Source organism: Colobus angolensis, unplaced genomic scaffold (genome assembly GCF_000951035.1).
Source record: "Colobus angolensis palliatus isolate OR3802 unplaced genomic scaffold, Cang.pa_1.0 Scaffold182, whole genome shotgun sequence".
Lineage (NCBI taxonomy): Eukaryota > Metazoa > Chordata > Mammalia > Primates > Cercopithecidae > Colobus > Colobus angolensis.
In genome coordinates, this window is record NW_012114955.1 from 3,480,457 (window position 1) to 3,499,257 (window position 18,801).

General features: G+C 39.7%; 1 long non-coding RNA gene across 1 annotated transcript; it reads right to left on the reverse strand.

Moving 5' to 3' along the window:
* Window positions 1-1,006: 1,006 nt before the first annotated feature.
* On the reverse strand, window positions 1,007-18,342 carry LOC105510040. The gene is made up of 2 exons (XR_001001516.1): window positions 18,215-18,342; window positions 1,007-2,668 (listed from the first exon to the last, which is right to left on the reverse strand). It is a non-coding gene; the product is annotated as an uncharacterized LOC105510040 (long non-coding RNA).
* Between the last annotated feature and the right edge of the window lie 459 nt (window positions 18,343-18,801).

Here is an 18,801-nt window from a genome sequence, read left to right on the forward strand (position 1 = left end):
AAACATCCAGAGTTAATACAATTAATTAACTCTAGCTAAAGAACTACTAAAAAGACCCTCCAAATGCCATGCTGTTTCTATGACAACTTCAAAACTGCTCTGAGAAAATGTGCTGGATTGTCAGATTCGTGATAAAACAAGTGTCATCCTGCCTGCTAGAAATTACTTTCTTTTTTTCAGGCAGCAGAAAGGCTAAATGGCCACTTGCAATTCTGAAATATCAGATTGTTACCTTTTGACAGATGCTGTACTCTTCATTCAGGTCATGAGAAGAGTTAATAAATACATGAATCTCTCTCAGTCATCGGAACCCTTTTGGTTTCATTCCTGCAACGATACCACTCCCACCGTCTATCTAGTTGGTACATTATTTTTTTATAAGGAAAGCAGCAAAATCTGATTCAATCTGAAAGGAAAGGGCCAAGAAAAACCCCTAACAGTCTCTCATTTCCAAATACAAATAGGTGAGCAGACACTCACTCTGATATTTAGGGGTTAATAATGACACAGGAAAAGACGACGGCATTTTCCCCCTTAAAATTCCTGCTCTTAGGTATTCAGGCTGATTTACATTTTACGTAATCTGATGGCTCAATCAGGAAGTGAGAATTTTAAGTGCGTGAGTTATGGACGGGAGGAATCATGTGACCCATAGCAAAGAAAATTATGCAGCAGATGAGCATGCTAAGAAAAATAAACTAAGCAGTTTAAAAATAGTGTTTTGGGGATATATCAACCCAGGAATATACTTTTGAGAACTAGTAATTCTTTTGAGAACTAATAATTCATTGGGACGCCTTAAAAAATAAATCCCCAGGACTGTTTTAAAAAATATTACAAGACCCAAGTAATGCACGGTGAGAAAATAAAGTTTAATTATCCAAGAAACTGTTTCCCTTAAGTTCATATCCATTCAAGGTTTATGTTAAAACATGGTTATGTTATTTTTCATCATCATTTAAAGATCAGGCAATACGTAATATAATCAAACAAAACACAGATTGCAGCAGTGATGTTTACTTAAGCTTTATTTATATATATAGTGCATGGGTTCCTGGAGCACAAAGAAGAAAGTTGCTCAGATTTATCCAGACCTCACATAAGTTTATAGATTTCAAGTAGTCACTGTATTTTATTACAGCAAATACATTCTTCAAGAGGAAAATGTTAAGGCCATAGAAGCTTTCACCTTAGCTATCTAAGCTTGTACTAGGTCATCATTAAATAGTATCTGTATCATTCTTATGTGTTCTGTAAGTTATGCCACAAATACCAGACCAAGTACACTCAGTCTAGAAACAAAAAAGTGGGAGACAAAGGTTAAAACATTCTAATAGGTGTCATGGGCTGATAGATGACTTTATATTACAAAGCTACTTAAGACAATTCTACTTTTCTAGAATATAATACATTAATATAAACATTTGAAATTCAAAAGATTTGGCCTGCGGCTGCTTTTTTTCTTGATGCAATTCTTGTTAATATGTTAGTAATAATTTATTAATACCAATAATAGAAAATTAACATGGTGAGAGCAGGTATATCTCATGGCCTTTTACTTTTATCAATGCTTAATACCAAAATACTATTCATATCTTTATTTCAGCCTATTAAAAAAATTTATACCACAGCTCTGGGCAAGTGGCAGGGTGGGGCCAGTGACAGGAATCAGTTCTGGGTATTTCTTGATTCCTAGCTCATCTTCCTTAAATTCTTAAACACAAGAGGTAGCTGGCGGTAAGGAGAGACTGTTAGGAAAGACAGAAACCTTTCAGAAGGGAAGCTTAAGGTAGATTAAGAAAAGTTAGGGAAGCTGAGAAGCACATAGTCTTCCAGATGGAGTATTACATGACACCCGTCATCATCTTACTAAACTTGGTATCGTATTTGTTGACTGAATTAAGGAAAGATGAACTAGTTACCAAGAAATATACTCAGCAGATTGATTCATGGCAAACCTAGCTCAGCCACTTACCTAGACTAGTTTATTTAGGATAAACCTCAGAGTATGTACTTCTCAACTCCTTTGTTTTATAAATGAATCTTGGGTCTGGGCTCAGCTGTCAGTCAACTATCTGCATAATACAGCAAAGTCTCTTAACTTCTCTAATTTCCTGAAATATCAAATTGTTACCTTTTGAGAGATGTTGTACTCTTTATTCAGATCACAGAAAGAGTAATCAGTAAATGAATCTCTGAGTAATCAGGACGAGTTTTATTTCATTCCTGCAACTATACCACTCATCAGAAAATTAAAGAAGTTAAGAGACTTTGCTATGTCACAGAGATAGGTGAGTGAACTGAAAGCAGACCCAAGATCTTGGACTTTCCCAGGCTAGGACTCTTTTTCACCATGTGCTGCCTTACAACTGTCACCTGAGGTTCAAGGAACTCTCCAACTAGCCCAGCCCTGGCTACTTATCCCAGTCATGGAAAAGTCAAACAGGACCCAGAGACCCTCGCTCTGTGCGACCTTCTTCTTAACTCACAGGCCCACTGACCCTCACTGCCTGCTGTGGGCTGCTCTCGCCAGCCTGTGCTGAGCCTCCTACCTCATCTGCGAGGAGACAGGGCAAGTTCCAGGCTGAGGGGAACGGCTTCTGAGATGGTTCCAGTCCCTCTTCCTGGCTCGTTCCTTCCACTGGTACTCACGGCTTCCTCATTTTTCCTAATGGGAAAAGCAAGGCACTGAAATAAGAAGAATCACTTGTTTTGGTTCATGTCACAGCTATACTGGATTCTGAATAAACACAAGAACCAGATAATATTCTAGAAAAAGTAAAATTAACTCCTACTTCATAAGATTCACCAAAATTAATTCTGTGGAGATTAAAAGTTAAATATAAAAGAAAAAAAAGGAAGAAAACTGAATTAGTGGAAAATTATTTCTGAATTTGGAATGGGAAAAGAAGATTTTGCTTTATAGAAGCAATGAAAAAAGTAACAAAAGGCAAGGTAATCCAACTGCAACAAAATGGAAAACCCCTACATGTCAAAAAACAGCAGACAGAATTGAAAGGTAAGCAAAAAAAGGCCCGATGTGTTGGCTCACACCTGTAATCCTACCACTCTGGGAGGCTGAGGCAGGAGGATTGCTCAAGGCTTGGAGACCAGCCTGGGGCAACATAGTGAGACCCTGTTCCTACAAAAAACTTAAAAACTAGCAAGGCATGGTGGCACATATTTGTGGTCCTAGCAGAGGCTAGGGTTGGAGGATCACTTGAGTCCAGGAGTTCCAGGCTGCAGTGAGCTATGGTTGCACACTGCATTCCGGCCCGGGTGACAGAGTCTCTCAATAAAAAGGTAAGCAAAAAATAAAATAGCTGTAACAGGATAATATTCTTTATAGTATTTGAATGTAAAAGGTAAAATGTAATAACAGACAATTAACACAAAAATATGAAAGGCCAATTAATATGAAAAAATGCTCGACTTCATGAGCAAACACTGAAATTCATTTCACCAGTCACAAAGATGGACAACCAAAAAAAGGAAAGTTCATGAAGTGAGGTGAGACAACCACTTCAGGAAATCAGCAATATATGTATTTTTTCAGCCTTAAAACTGTTTCGACTCCTAAGATGTTTATACATATCTCGTAAGGGAATAATCACAGATACATAGGAAGATAACTATACAAGGACACACTTAGCAAAAGCATAAAATTGGGAACAACTTAAACATCCAAAGGTGGAATGGAGCACGTGACTAAACAGATCACAGTAAAAACTCATATGCTTAAATCATGATTTTTGGAGAATGCTTCATGATATTGGAAATAACAAAAGATAATGTTGGGTGCAAATGCTGAATATAAAATCATATGTAAACATGATGCTAATGTTGCCAGGTAAGAAAGAAAGTGAGACGAAGGGAGGGACAAGGTGGTCTCCAGACTGGATTAGGATACATTAAAAAAGTATCCTTTTTTAATTAAAAAGCTTAAAAAGGGCAGACAAAGACATTAGATTTTTTATTACTTCTTTATAATCTTGAGATGGTTGGCATTTTCTGTAAGTAATATATTATTTTTATAACTGGAAAAATTCTATTTATGCTAATTACCACCCTATAAATATTTCTCAGCTATATAAAATCATGAAAATATTTGCAAATACTTTTTAACCAAGAAATTTTTTTTTTTTTTGAGATGGGGTCTTCCTTCAGGGGGAGTGCAATGGTACAATCATAGCTCACTGTAACCTCAAACTCCTGGGCTCAAACTATCCTCCCACCTCAATCTCCCAGCTACTCAGGTATGAACTACCACATCCGGCCAGAAATTCTTATATTTATTATTAAATGCAAAGAAGAAAGGGCAAAACAATATGATCTTTGCTACGTAAAAATTTACATGAAAGAGACTGGAAGCCTATGCACCAGAATGTTAACAGCTGTTGCTTTTAGGTAGTGCCACTGTGTGTAATACTTTTCTACACCTTACGAGTTTTCTACGATTGTCATGTATTGTTTTCATAATAAGAAACAGATAACAATATCACAATTAGAGGACTGATACATCAAGAAGCTGCTATTATCAACAGTTAAATTTCAAAATACAGAGTATCAATAGCTACAAAAATCTGCCATATGACCAAAAGATTTTCTTTTTTAATTTAGGAACCACCGGTATACCTTCAGAAAATCGCAGGAATTGGTGTGTGTGTAGGAGGTGGTAATGAATCATATTTTTTCAGCTGTCAAACTGCTTTCTCCAGGCAGCAGTTCTGTGAGGGTCCAACTGAAGTATGAGAACCTTGATAGTAGGGACATTGCCAGAAAAATGGCCCAAAGGTCGACGGGGGGAGGAACACGAAATGATCAAAAGAGTGAGGCAAGAGTCCATGAAAACAGAAGCGTCAATAGAGAAGGATCAATAACTCATTTGCTCCAAAGGGACTGAAAGCAGGAACTGAAACAGGTATTTGTACACCCACGTCCCTAACAGCATTATTCACAACAGCCAAAACGTGGGAGCAACCCGTGTCTGTCAACCCGTATCCATCACATGGATATATAAAATGTGGTATCTCTACACGGCGGAATATTATTTGGCCTTAAAAAGCAAAGAAACCATGTCAATGCTACAATGTTGTTGTAACCCTACAACATTAGATGAACCTTGAGGACACTGTGCTAAGTGAAATAAACCAGTCACAAAAGGACAGACACTGTAGGGTTTCACTTATTTGAGGTACCTAGAATAGCCAAATTCAAAGAAATGGAAAGTACGATGGTGGTTGCGGCGGGGCTGCGGGGAGGAGAGAATGGGGAGTTGTTGTTTAATGAGGACAGAGTTTCTGTTTTGCAAGATGAAAAGATTTCAGAGACGGATGATGGTGATGGCTGCACAACAATGTGAATGTATTTAATGCCAATGACCTGTGTACTTAAACATGGTTAAGATGGTAATTTTTCTGTTATATATTTTACCACAATTAAAACATATACGGATATATTTTAAGTATCTGTATTTACATAGAGATATAGTCTTATCTGTGTATATGTGTGTGTATATACATATTTCATCTATAAATATATGAAGGAAAGAAAGAAATCACCAGAATTAGAAGTCCTGAATAAGTTTCCAATGTGGCATGCAAGAAAGGTTTAAGGATTATTTCTGAGACTAAATTCTTTAAATATAATTATAGAAGTCAGCTCAGAAGTGAAAATCCAGATCAAAAGTGAAAATAAGAAGGGATACTGTGTTTAATTTGAACATAATATACCAAACTTCTTTGTGGTTTTTTTTGAGACCCTCTCATAATAGCCAGCTCGGAAAAATTCCCCACAACTAGGAAAGAACCTACAAATCCAAGCAACATGATGACATTTTCTCATCAACTAACAGGAAAAAAACATAAGCATAAGGGAAACTCTGAGTGTCCTTAAAACGTACTCGATACCCATTTCATGCTATTACCACAGATGTAAAGAATTCTAGAGCTGAACAGAAGCTCTGAGATAGAACTGTTCCAGGATTCAGATATCTAGAGAGGTTTCCCCAAGTTCACTGAGAAATGCCAGATTTAAAGACAGGCCCCTGGGGAAGAGTTCTATTTTGTTTGTTGTGTTTTATTTAATTAATTAATTTATTTTGAGATAGAGTTTCGCTCTTGTTGACCAAGCTGGAGTACAATGGTGCGATCTTGGCTCACTGCAACCTCTGCCTCCTCAGTTTACGCAATTCTCCTGCCTCAGCCTCCCAAGTAGCTGGGATTACAGGCACCCGCCACCACGCCCAGCTAATTTTTGTATTTTTAGTAGAGACAGGGTTTCACCATGTTGGCCAGGCTGCTCTCGAACTCCTGACTTCAGGTGATCCACCCACCTCGGCCTCCCAAAGTGCTGGGATTACAGGCATGAGCCACCCCGCTTGGCCGTGTTTTATTTTTTTTAAAGAGGTGGCTATAAGAAAGCAAAGTGTAATTGGAATGCTCTTTCTACAAGTTATTTGATTCATTAATTTTGTTCAAAAAATACTTGATTACATCTTATATAACTCTGCCAGGCACTGGGCTAGGTGCTGGATGATGAACAGTATTTCATCATCCTTCCTGTAGCAAACTGGCAATTACAATGTAAGGGAGGCATACAGTGCTATTAGTACACATAAGAGGGAGCTCTAATCTGGTCTAGCTAGATTGGTTGAGGATGACAACCTGGAAGCAGTGATATTTTTAATAATAATAGTAATCACTGTTATCACAGCAAGCTTTACTGACCATCATTACAGGGCAGCTAGGGCTTTAAGCACTTTCTGTGCATGAATTAATTTAATCTTCCCTACAATCCTATAAAGTAGACTCTTACTGATGAGGAAATTGAGGCACAGAGAGGTCACACAGCTCTTAAGTAGTGAAGTCAGACCAGATTGCATGCTTTTTCAAAATCTGCTTTTAGGGAAACCCAAACAAAGACAAGACAGGAATGAAACTTAAGGATCAGAACATTCAGGAAAGAACTGAGATCCTCTGAATAAGTAAAGAGGGAGAAATAGGGTAGGGTTACTACAGATGGGAGAGGCTGAGGAAGGATGGAAGGGATACAAAGCCCATGACCAAGAGCTCTGGGGCAAAAGTGGTTGATTTACATTTGGGATTTTCATAAAGTTCTGCGGAGTGGGAAACAACTCTCTTCTCCAACTCCCCATAAACTTGTTAGTGCCGTGATGACCTGGTTATGCACAGGCTAGAACACATGCTCTGCAGAGGCCCCCATCCATCTGGGTACAGGACATTTAACAAATGGGTAAGAATTAAAGCAGGGAAGGAGAAGGATGAGGATGCTTTTAGAAGCATCGCCCAGAAAGAAGTCAGAGAATGGATCAGGGGAAATTTAGCAGGGAGAGAGTTGCTAATCCATTAATACAGGTAAAAGGTAATGGTGACCAAGAAGAAGGACATGACAGATAGATAAAGTAGATGGGTTTGATGATTGTTGACAGGTAGAATTTTGACCAGATTTGCCTTCTTACTGGATTCTGAAGGTGAGAAGAAAGGATCAATAGGTCACAGGTTTCAAGTTTGGGTATTTGGATCAATTTGGAACTTCTTGGATATGAGGTGCCAACAAGATATCCAAGTGCAGATGCCCAGTGGGCACTGGAATATCAGTAGGGAGCTTAGAGACGGATAGCAAGAATCTGAAAAGGGCAATGAGAAGGAAAAGCAAGAAGGGTAGGGTGAGTCTTCAAAGGCCATGGAGGAGAACACATCAAACCCTGCTCACCACTGAGAGGTTGGGGAAGACAAGAATCCAAATGCATCTGACAAACGTGGCCCACAGGAAAGAGAGGAGGGCGACTACTGGCTTTGGCTAGAGCGGAATCCACTCGGTCACTGGTGCAAAAGCCAGACTGGAGCAGCCTGAGGGGTGGGCAGGAGTAAGGACAGGGAGGGAATAACTAGAGACAATTCTTCCAAAAGGCTGGCCCTGGCAGAAGTGAATGGAGAGGTAATGAAAGGCAGGGTGATACTGAAGGCCTGTGTTGTTTAAAATGGGAAAGACTTAAGCAGGTTTCAGTGCTCGCGGGACAAAGTCAGTGGGGAATAAAAAGTACATGGTCAGAGAGAGAAAGTCTTTGACAAGGTGAGAGGGAAGGACATGGGGTTCAGGGTCTTGGGCACGAGGAAGGACTCCCCTTGCACTGAAACAGGAGGCAAGGAAAGCCAGGCAGGCACAGATGAGGAATGCTGATTCACAGTGAGAACCTAAGTGAGTCCACCTTCTGGCCTCTCTTCCCTCTGTGACAACGGAGGGATGGACAGTTACTGAGAGTAAGTAGTGAGATGCAGGAGGTGGAGAGTGGGCAGTGTGTGCAGAGCCGCTGGGAGATGCAAGGGCACTGGGATGGCATGGATCAGCCGCTGGAGAGTGGAAAGCTGCCTCCTCAAGTGTGTTTCTCCCGCCTGCCAAGTCATGGGCGCCACATCCCAGTCCTCTATGCGTCTGTGGCATCTATCAAACAACACTAAGAACATAAACAAAACCGTGACTACGCTGAGCAGGCCTTGTGAGGAGTCGCATCTTCCACACAGTGAGATCCAGGAAGTCACTGTAGTAAATGACATCAGTTTTCTGTAGGCCTTCACCGCATATGTACAGCAAAGACAATGGTCTACACAGAACACGATGACCCTCCTGTGACAACGTACAGCACAATCCCTCTTCATTCTACAGTCATACCCAGTCTGTCTGTGCAACCCAAACGGGATTTTGACGGAAATTACATCATTAGTAATAGACCTTCATGTTTGGTCTGAGCCGGATTTTGTTTCTGGCGCTGTCAACCTACTAAATGTGGGCAGGTGATCACAGTTCAGCCTCTTCCTGCCTGCCCAAGCGGTGGTGGGAAGCTGAGTGGGGAGAGGCCTGTCCTGGCCACTTCCCCCAGGCTCGGCTCTCATTCCCGCTTTTGCCAGGAAACTGCTAGAGAAAGCAGAAACAGAGGCCAGGAGCTGAGCACAAAGATACAAGTCCAAACACAGGCTTGGGAAGGTGGTATTTCAAATGAATGGAGAGGACGACGTAAACCTGAAATGCATCTTTCCTTGTAAAGTCCTTCTGTAGAGACAAATAATTCTGGTAACGAATATGAAGCATCCCTGGTTATTTTCAGAGCACGCATCTCCCAAGGAGCTCAAAAGAAAACCCTTTAATTCTGTATCCTTTTAAGAGAATGGGAATTAATAACAAAATGTGACCGAATCAGACAACTGGGCAGTCTATTATGAAGAGAGAGACAGCTGAATCACAGAAGAGTGGAATGCCCTTTTGCTTTATATGTTTTTCCTTTACGAATTCCTTTTTTGGTGTTCTTTTATTATGAAGTTAATATATTATTACCAGCCAGCAGTTACATAGTGCTCACTATGAACCAGGCACAGCTCTAAGCCTTTTGTATACTTTAACCCAAACCATAAGGCAGGTACCTCTTATTCTCCCCATTTAGGGGGAGACACAGGAGCGTCGATTCCTTTGCCTGTATTGAGTAGCAGAGTTGGTATTCCAATCCAGGCAGCCCAGCCTCAGAGTCCCGCACTAATCACTTCCCTACACCACCACACCATGAAAGCACCAAATTCAAAGTCCTAAAATGTAGGGTGTCAAAAGAGAGCATCACCATTTATTCTGCCTTTCTAACAGAATAATCTGGGTGCATTTCCTACTCTATTCAGCCTTTGGTTTCCAAATCAAGGAATCTTTTAGAAGAAATAAAGTTCTATATTCAAATAAACATGCTCAACCAAACCATTTACAAAAATCTTTCCAGGTAGAGATTGTACTCATAGACAAGGCTTGTTTAAAATCAGATCTACTTTTGCATACAATAGACTTGTTATTAAAACAATTTTTTCCTTTATAAGCATCTTTACATCATGAAAAATGTCTTTCTTAAGAGTATTTATTTTTTGTCTGGCCCACATTTCATTATAATGAGTTCCCAATCACTCAGTTTTGAATCCACACATATCCAACTTTTCAGATAAGAAAAGTGAAGTTAATTTTGTTCTTCTTGAAGTCGCCTGAAGGCTCAGGCTAGATCTCACTTTTTATGGTCTATTTCTGTGTGGATAAGAACATCACATTTAACATGGGAATGTTGGAACTTCTGGAGGCTTCAGCAGGGTTAGCTTCATAAATCAAGCAAAAAATGCCTCCCATCACATACAGCTTCCATCAGTGATCTTTGATATAAATGTTTCATGATACAGAAGTTAAAGAGTATTCCAGTCACTTGAGGCTTGACCAATGTGAACTGTTATTTCCTAGACTTGAGTGCATGCCGCATGTGGTCTATACAAACATTCTTCAAGTTCCTTTGAAATAGACCCATACATATATGGAAAACTGATTTTCAAGAAAGGCGCCAAAGCAATTCAATGGAAAAAGGAAAGTCTTTCCAACAATCCATGTTAGAACAACTGGGAAAATGTATGCAAAAATATGAACCTTGACTTCTACTTATCCCCATATACAAAAATCAACTGGAGATAGATCATAAACTAAAGCATAAAAGCTAAAGCTATAAGTCTTCTAATAGAAAGCACAGGGAAATACCTGCACAATCCTGGGGAGGCAACGGTTACTTAGGAAACAAAATACAGATAATATAGAAACTTTTTTTTAATTTTTAAAAAAATATTTTATGTTTTTGTAGAGAGAGAGGTCTTGCTATGTTACCCAGGCTGCTCTCAAACTCCTGGGCTCAAGCGATCCTCCCCTGCCTTGGTCTCCCAAAGGAAAAACATTTTTGATCAATGAAATTATTTCAAAATTAAAACCTTCTGCTCATCAAAAGACACTTCTAAAAAACAGAAGATAGATCACAGACTGGGAGAATATTTGCATTATAAACTTCTGACAAGAATACTTTATTCAGAATATGTATAACATTCCTACCAACCAAAATAATAGAAAGACAATCCAATTTTAAAACAGGCAAAAGAAAAACAGACTCAAACGACTTGAACAGACACTTCAAAAGAGAAGATACACAAATGGCCAATAAGTATATGTGATTCATCAAGAAAATGCAAATTGAAAATGACAATGAGATACTACTTCATATCCAAGAGAACGGCCATAAGTAGAAAACCCAGCAATATACAATGTTAAGATACTGGGTCACCTGGAACTTTCATAAATTGCTTGTTGGAGTGTAAAATGGTACAGTTACTTTGGAAAATGACTTGGCAGTTTCTTACAGAGGTAAACATACACCTACTGTATGGTGCAGCAATTAAACCTAAAAAAGGGTGACAGTGGGCCGGGCGTGGTGGCTCACACCTGTAATCCCAGCACTTTGAGAGGCTGAGGTGGGTGGATCACTTGAGGTCAGGAGTTTGAGACCAGGCTGGCCAAAATGGTGAAACCCCCATTTCTAGTAACATTTTAAAAATTAGCTAGGTGTGGTGGTGTGCGCCTGTAGTCCCAGCTACTTGGAAGGCTGAGGCAGGAGAATTGTTTAAGCCTGGGAGGTGGAGGTTGCAGTGAGCTGAGATTGCCCCACTGCAGCTCAGCCTGGGTGACAGAGTGGGACTGTCTCAAAAAAAAAAAAAAAAGAAGAAGAAGAAGAAGTAAAAAAGAGTGAGAATGAGAGAAAACTCATTCACAGCAGCTTAATATTCATCATAGCCAAAAGGGGGAAACAATCAAAATGTCAGTCAATAAGAGAACAGAGTTTAAAATTGGGTCTATTCATACAATGGAATACTACCCAGCAATAAAGGAAGAATGATACAGACAACAATATAAAACTGTTGGGTGAAAAAAAAAGCCAGACGCAAAAGAGTATATACTGTATGATTCCATTTAGAGGAAGCTCAAGAACAAGACTGCAATAATACAAAGCAGAAAGTTTTTGTCAGGGAGGGTAGGGAATGACTGGAGCAAGAGGAAACCTGGTGATGGAAATGTTCTCTCTCTTAACTGGGGTTTGGGAACAGGAGTACACTGAATGTCTGTGCAGTTCACTGCATGTAAATTTTACATCCATTAAAATGGAGGGATGGTAGGACTTCCTTAACTGTCTTAACATCCCCACGTCCTCCTGAAGAATGCGATTTGATTTGCATGCTTAGATGCCATCAAATGGGGCCTGTATCTGAATTACTTCAGTTCACAACTAACCATGGCTGTCTCTTCTCTGGGGGACCATCCATACAAGGTATTTCCTCCAGAGGAAAAGAAAGAATTTGCTGGTTCTCCTCTCATTCAACAGTAATAGCCAACCAATATGCCAGGTCCCAGAACCAGTGTGGGAGTGTTCTACATTCTTGCAGTCACAGAGTATCTTTTTTAGGCCCACCATTTTTCAGCAGACATCTGACAATCCACACTCAGAAACATTCTTCATCTCTAGGAAGTTATACGAAATAGGTGAGAGAAAGGTTTGGAAAGGGGGTGTTTGGCATAGGCTGATGATAGATGTTCTGGTCAATACCAGAAATAAAATCCCAAGTGTGTTCTGCTTGCCTGGGAGTTCACTCCCTCAGAGCTAAGTACATTTCACTACTCACCATCTCTGCTTCCAAGGGCACGGCCTCAGAGGACCTGCTCTTTGATCTAGAACTGTACAGGAAGCTCCAAGCTGGTAAACAACTTACAGGGGTACAGAGGTCAGATAGGAGAAGGCCCTTATGACCCTTACTATCTTCAACTGTCTCTAAGCAGCTACGTAAAAAATAGCTAACATCCGTCAGTATTACTTTGCAAATTTTAGAGGTAGATTTTAGCCTCCTAGTATTGTACTAGAAATGAGGCTAGGCCTGAGAAGAACCTAAAGGTTCCATCATGTTGCAGTAACTGGCCCTAGCTGTGGATCTCCAGGGATTTTTCACAAAGAAACTGCTTCCCAAGTAAAATGAGGGAAGTGTGAGATGGAAACATCAATTCAGGTTTTCTTCTGACACAAACAGATACCGCTTAAGTCACAGAAGTTACAGAACTAATTAGTCAACATCTTACTTTTCCCATCTTCACAGTGTCTGCTGTACACTTTCAGGACTGACCTGACAAACATGACAAAGGGATAATTAATAACGGTTTGGAGCTTTTTTCCACAAAGGAGATGGGAAAGGAGAATGTGAATTGCTTCTTGTAAGAAAAAGAAGAGTGAGTATGAGGGTCTATACCCCAAGAAATAAATAGTACAGAAGGGAAGAATAGGAGATTCTCTCAGAAGCTCTTATGCCAAAGGGCAGGGAAGAAATTAAGCAGGCATATCCAAATTTAATTTGTATTAAGATCAGGAACAAGTACCACTACTTAAAGATTTTTTTTAAATGACTAAGTTGTATGTTTTGCAAGATGCAACTTTCTTTGAGCAACAAAGCTAAAAGATCTTCTTACGGGGCTCTATGATTAATGGCTATGTCTTCACTAGTTGGAAAGTGTATCTTTTTATAATAATGTCAGTCCACTGTTTCCTCCCAACCCAGTAATTGTGAGGGTTCGTTTTCCCAAACCCCAGTACCCACTGCAGTCATCGTGCTCCATCTAATCTTTTCCCTGGCTAAATGCCTGGCTCAAGGTATTTCCAATTTACTTGTTCAGATATACTTCTGACAAATCAACAAATGGAAGTACTTCTCCTTTCATGATGGCGGTCAGGGCACCTGGAAGACCCCACTACAATTATAAAAGGGGTATGTCCACCCACAACGACGACGACAACTTTCAAGGGCCTGAGAGACTTCACCAAATGTCAGGAAGCCAGAAGGATGTGGGGAGAGCACTGAGCGATGAAACTGAGCAGAGGCAGCTTACAGCCCAGAGAGTTCTGAGCGGGTACTGCCGAGGCAGTGAACAGTTGATTTTATTCAGTTGGACCCCAAAGAGGCTGCAGACTCAGAAAAAGTACGAACTGTATGTGACAGAAGTAGCAAGAAAGGTAGAAAGGAAAAGAATCATCAAAAAGTCTGGATATCAACAATTATTCCTTTCATGACTACTTCCTGTCTTTAAAAGAAAGAAAAAACCTTACAGCTTCCCCACTCCCGAGCAAAAATAAGAAAAGGGAGATGATTCTCTAAAAAAATTAAACAAACTGTCTAGTGAGGACAAAACAGCTAGTGTGGTTAAGAGAACCCCACAGTCAAGCCCTCCTCATTCTGACGTCTAGCAGTTCTCCAGCAAGGTGGCTGTGTGCACCCAGGCTGAAGCCTGCTAGAGGCAGGTGCTGTCATGCAGAACTTCTAGGCAGCCATAATGCCACTTCATTTTTAAAAAGAATACACAATCAAAAATAAATATACATTTTAAAAGTCTGCAACATGAAAGAGAAAAACCAAGATAAACAACAAAAAGACTCTGGAAGAAACAGAATATTTAAAAAAGAGAAGACTTTTTTCCTAAAAAAAACTAAAAAAAAAAAAAAAAAAACCCAATTTATTAGTATTCCTGGAAATATTTGAGAATAATTATATGCACATAACAAGAACACCACCAAAAAACGAGAAATACAAGAAAAAGCTCTATGAAATTAAAAATGTGAGCCTCAAATAACAATAGGGAACACTATGTGTGCACAGGCTTGAGTACCTTAACCTCACACTTGTATTTCTTCTTTTCTTTCTTTTTCTTTTTTTTTTTTCCCCTGAGACAGAGTCTTGTTCTGTTGCCTAGGCTGGAGCGCAGAAGCGTGATCTCGGCTCACTGCAACCTCCACCTCCCAGGTTCAAGCAATTTTCCTTTCTCAGTCTCCCGAGTAGCTGGGATTACAGGTGTGCACCACCACGTGTGGCTAATTTTTGTATTTTTAGGAGGGATGGGTTTTTGCCATGTTGGCCAGGCTGGTCTCAAACTCCTGACCTCAAGTGCTCCACCCATCTCAGACTCCCAAAATGCTGGGATTACAGACGTGAGCCACCGCACCCAGCTTTTGTATTTCTGATGATTTAATCTACCATATAGACAATACCTTACCTAGAATGTGTTGTATCTTCCAGTACTGTCAACAGTTTGTAATGACATATGTGGATTATGTTCATGACAAAGGGACAGTGCCACCATGCCCACTGTTCAAGAAAACCTGAGTCTGCTTTTAACTCCTCTGCAAGTTTACAGAAGTTTAATTCTCTCAGTACCTGCCTGTCTTTTCTATAGAAGGGAAGTAACCAAAGGTCATAGATTTTTTGTTTTTGTTTTGTTTTTTTGAGACAGAGTCTCACTCTGTCACCCAGGCTGGAGTGCAGCAGCGCGATCTTGGCTCACTGAAACCTCTGTCTCCCGGGTTCAAGCAATTCTCCTGCCTCAGCCTCCCAAGTAGCTGGGATTACAGGGGTGTGCCATCACTCCCAGCTAATTTTTGTATTTTTAGTAGAGACAAGGTTTTGCCATATTGGCCAGGCTGGTCTTGAACTCCTGACTTCAGGTGATCCGCCCACCACGGCCTCCCAAAATGCTGGGATTACAGGCGTAAGCCACTGTGTCCAGCCATATTTTTTTGTTTGTTTGTTTTGAGACAGAGTCTTGCTCTGTCGCCCAGGCTATAGTGCGATGGCGCAATCTCAGCTCACTATAACGTCTGCCTCCCGGGTTCAGGTGATTCTCCTGCCTCAGCCTCCCAAGTAGCTGGAATTACAGGCACTTGCCACCATGCCCAGCTAATTTTTGTATTTTTAGTAGAAATGGGGTTTCACCATGTTGGCCACGCTGGTCTCGAACTGCTGACCGCAGTGATCCACCTGCCTTGGCCTCCCAAAGTTCTGGGATTACAGGCATGAGACACTGCACCTGGCCCAGTCATGTTTTTAGAGTGACATATGAAAACTCCTAGAAAATATTAATACGGAAGAACTAGCTTAATATGAAGATTTCAAAATACTAGAACAAATTAATGAGATACATGTGAAATCCTCCCTGGGTAGCTTCATGAAGAAGATAAGCATCCCTCCTATCTGGGTAATTTGCATACCCTCCCCTCCTTCCTTAAATGTTGAGGCAGGGATTAGTTCATTGGTTCAAAACCCTACCCATTAGTCTCAAAGCCCTCTTTATATGACAAAAAAATTCTGTCATGTCCCATTTAGTACTCTAAAATCAAATTTTTGATAATATTAACTACTGTACATGCAGCTTTAAAACATGAATATCCTAAATGTAACATAAAAGATAACCTAAAAAAAGCAATGTATAACAAAAAATACTTAACAATTTCATTATATAAATGAATTTCATTATATAAATAATTTCATTATATAAATAATTTTCATTATATAATTTTCATTATATAAATAATTTCATTATTTAAATAATTTCATTATATAAATTTCATTATATTTTCATTATATAAATAATTTTCATTATATAATTGAAATTTCATTATATAAATAATTTCATTATATAAATAATTTCATTATATAAATTTTCATATTTCATTATATAAATAATTTCATTATATAAATAATTTTCAGGGCAGTTAACTATGTACTCAAATAGATGCTTGTAACTTACTTATAAAAAACAAGTTTGTATTTAAGAGAAGTCAGATTAGAAGCTTTCCATATTAAAAGTGCAGGAAAATGAAAGAAGTAGTATAGATGGACCAGAGAATGACAATGAATCTATTCTGTGTATATTAAAAGTATGCAAAAATTATTTTGCATTTTCATGAAAAAATGGAGTTAAGTCTAGGTTCAGAAAATTATAAACTGAGCTGTCCCTACATGAATGTCCAACAGGACAGGTGAAAGTCATGTGCACCACAGGGCAATTCTTTATGTCTTTTCTACTGTGGGACATTAAGGTCTCTGGCTCTCACTCATGAAATATCCTTCATTAGGGCTGGGCACAGTGGCTCAAGCCTGTAATCCCAGCACTTTGGGAGGCTGAGGTCAGTGGATCATCCGAGGTCAGGAGTTTGAGACCAGTCTGGCCAACATGGGGAAGCCCCATCTCTACCAAAAATACAAAAGTTAGGTGGGCATGGTGGCATGGGCCTGTAATCCCAGTTACTCATGAGGCTGCAGCAGGAGAGTCCCCTGAACTCAGGATGCAGAGGCTGCAGTGAGCCGAGATCACACCACCGCACTCCAGTCTGGGCAACAGAGGGAGACTCCATCTCAAAAAAAAAAATCCTTCATTGTACCACCAGAACAGCCTCAAAAATTTCCACTCTGTCACCTAGGGGGCAGTACTGCTTCTATGAGAACTCCTGACCAGATCATCTATGGGAGTTTCCTTTCAGTCTTCATCGTCCGTCACACTGAGAATCAAATCCTGATGGACAAATCAGCAACATAGCTAGGAGGCATAGTAACTTAATATAAAAAAATACTATGAAGAAATATTTAGTTTAGGTTTATGCCATTAACTGTAGCCATATTCAACATAATTGCCTCTTTTTGAGTTCAGGATGATTGGTTACTCCACGTAGAACATGGAGTGGAAAGCTGTATCTTTGTGGCTTTTATTTAGATAGCACAAAATGAGCCTGATTTTTAAAATGTGAACATTCAAACCTGGCTAATGATAAAAAAGGGAGTTTTTCATAGAACTCTACAACTCTCATTTCCTCAAAACAAGAATTAATGCATTCTTTCACATGCAGTCATTACAGGAAGGGGGGGTAGCCATTTACTGTAAATGCCTTTCTGATGCAATTCTACCACCTCTTTCAAAGACAGAATTCATCCAAGAAGCCTTAGTCACTTTTTCAAGAAAAATGCCACTGCACTGAATGTACACAGACTAAACCACATGCCTAAGGAAAAAAGATGAGCCGATTCCACCATTAGAACACAGATCGGGAGAAAAGTGGCAGAGAGAGCGAGCTCATAGCTTCTTTGTCAGAGCAGATTAAGTAGTACGTCTGAAAATCCGCCCTTTAATGTAACAATCGTTGTTTCTTAAACCAAATGCTAACACAGATTTCCCCTCTGCCTAACTTTTAAAGTGTACTTCCTAAAAATATAAGACCCCACTTCTAAGCCAGTAGCAACTGTGGTGATTTAAATTTTTAAAGTTTCATGCACAGAAAGAAAAATGGAATCTTTTAAAATTTGAAAATGAAACTATGTTTTGAAGAGGGTAGATTTTACATGAAAAGGGCAAGACAGTGGATAATACGATAAAGCAGCCTGGATGGAAAAACTTCAGACAAATAGTTCTGAGCTCTTCTCAAAAGAGAGGATCAATTTTTTAAAAAATCTCAAAACCACCCAAAGGGAAAAAAAAAGGAATAATTTCTCCAGTTTATCCTTACCCGGATGAGTACGAATTCTTCTAACAGCCAGATGCATACACTTGTTTTTATGGAGGAGTTACTGCTGAGCCAAAGCCCAGGAGTCACTCAAGACTGGAGGCTGCATGCTGCTGGAGCCCGAAATCCCCTTGATGAATGAAACTGCACATCGTAATATACACATTCAGAGCAGGCTATTGGCTAAATGAAGGCAATGCGTGTGGAAGTCTGATTTGCCACCTTCAGGGCAGGCGTCTGATATCCTAATTCAGAAAAATGACAGGCTTTTTTTTTTTACTCCCTAGACAGTCAAAACTAGAGAGGGTTCGTTTTTCTGTAGCATTCTCCCCAACCCTACAGAAACCACAGAGAGAACAAACCACAGTGAGATTTGACTCCTTAACTAGGCAATGCCAATGAGAAAAGAATTATGTTGACACTGGCAATTTACAAATAAATCTCACACCACTGCCAAAGCTTGTTCGTGTTACATGACTGTCTGAGAGACATACATAGGTGTGGGGATGGTGTGGCTCATTTTTTAAGCCAAGAATTCTGAGCCATAATTTTGGGGCTCCCTGAGGATAGCAGACTCTACCAAGGAGTGG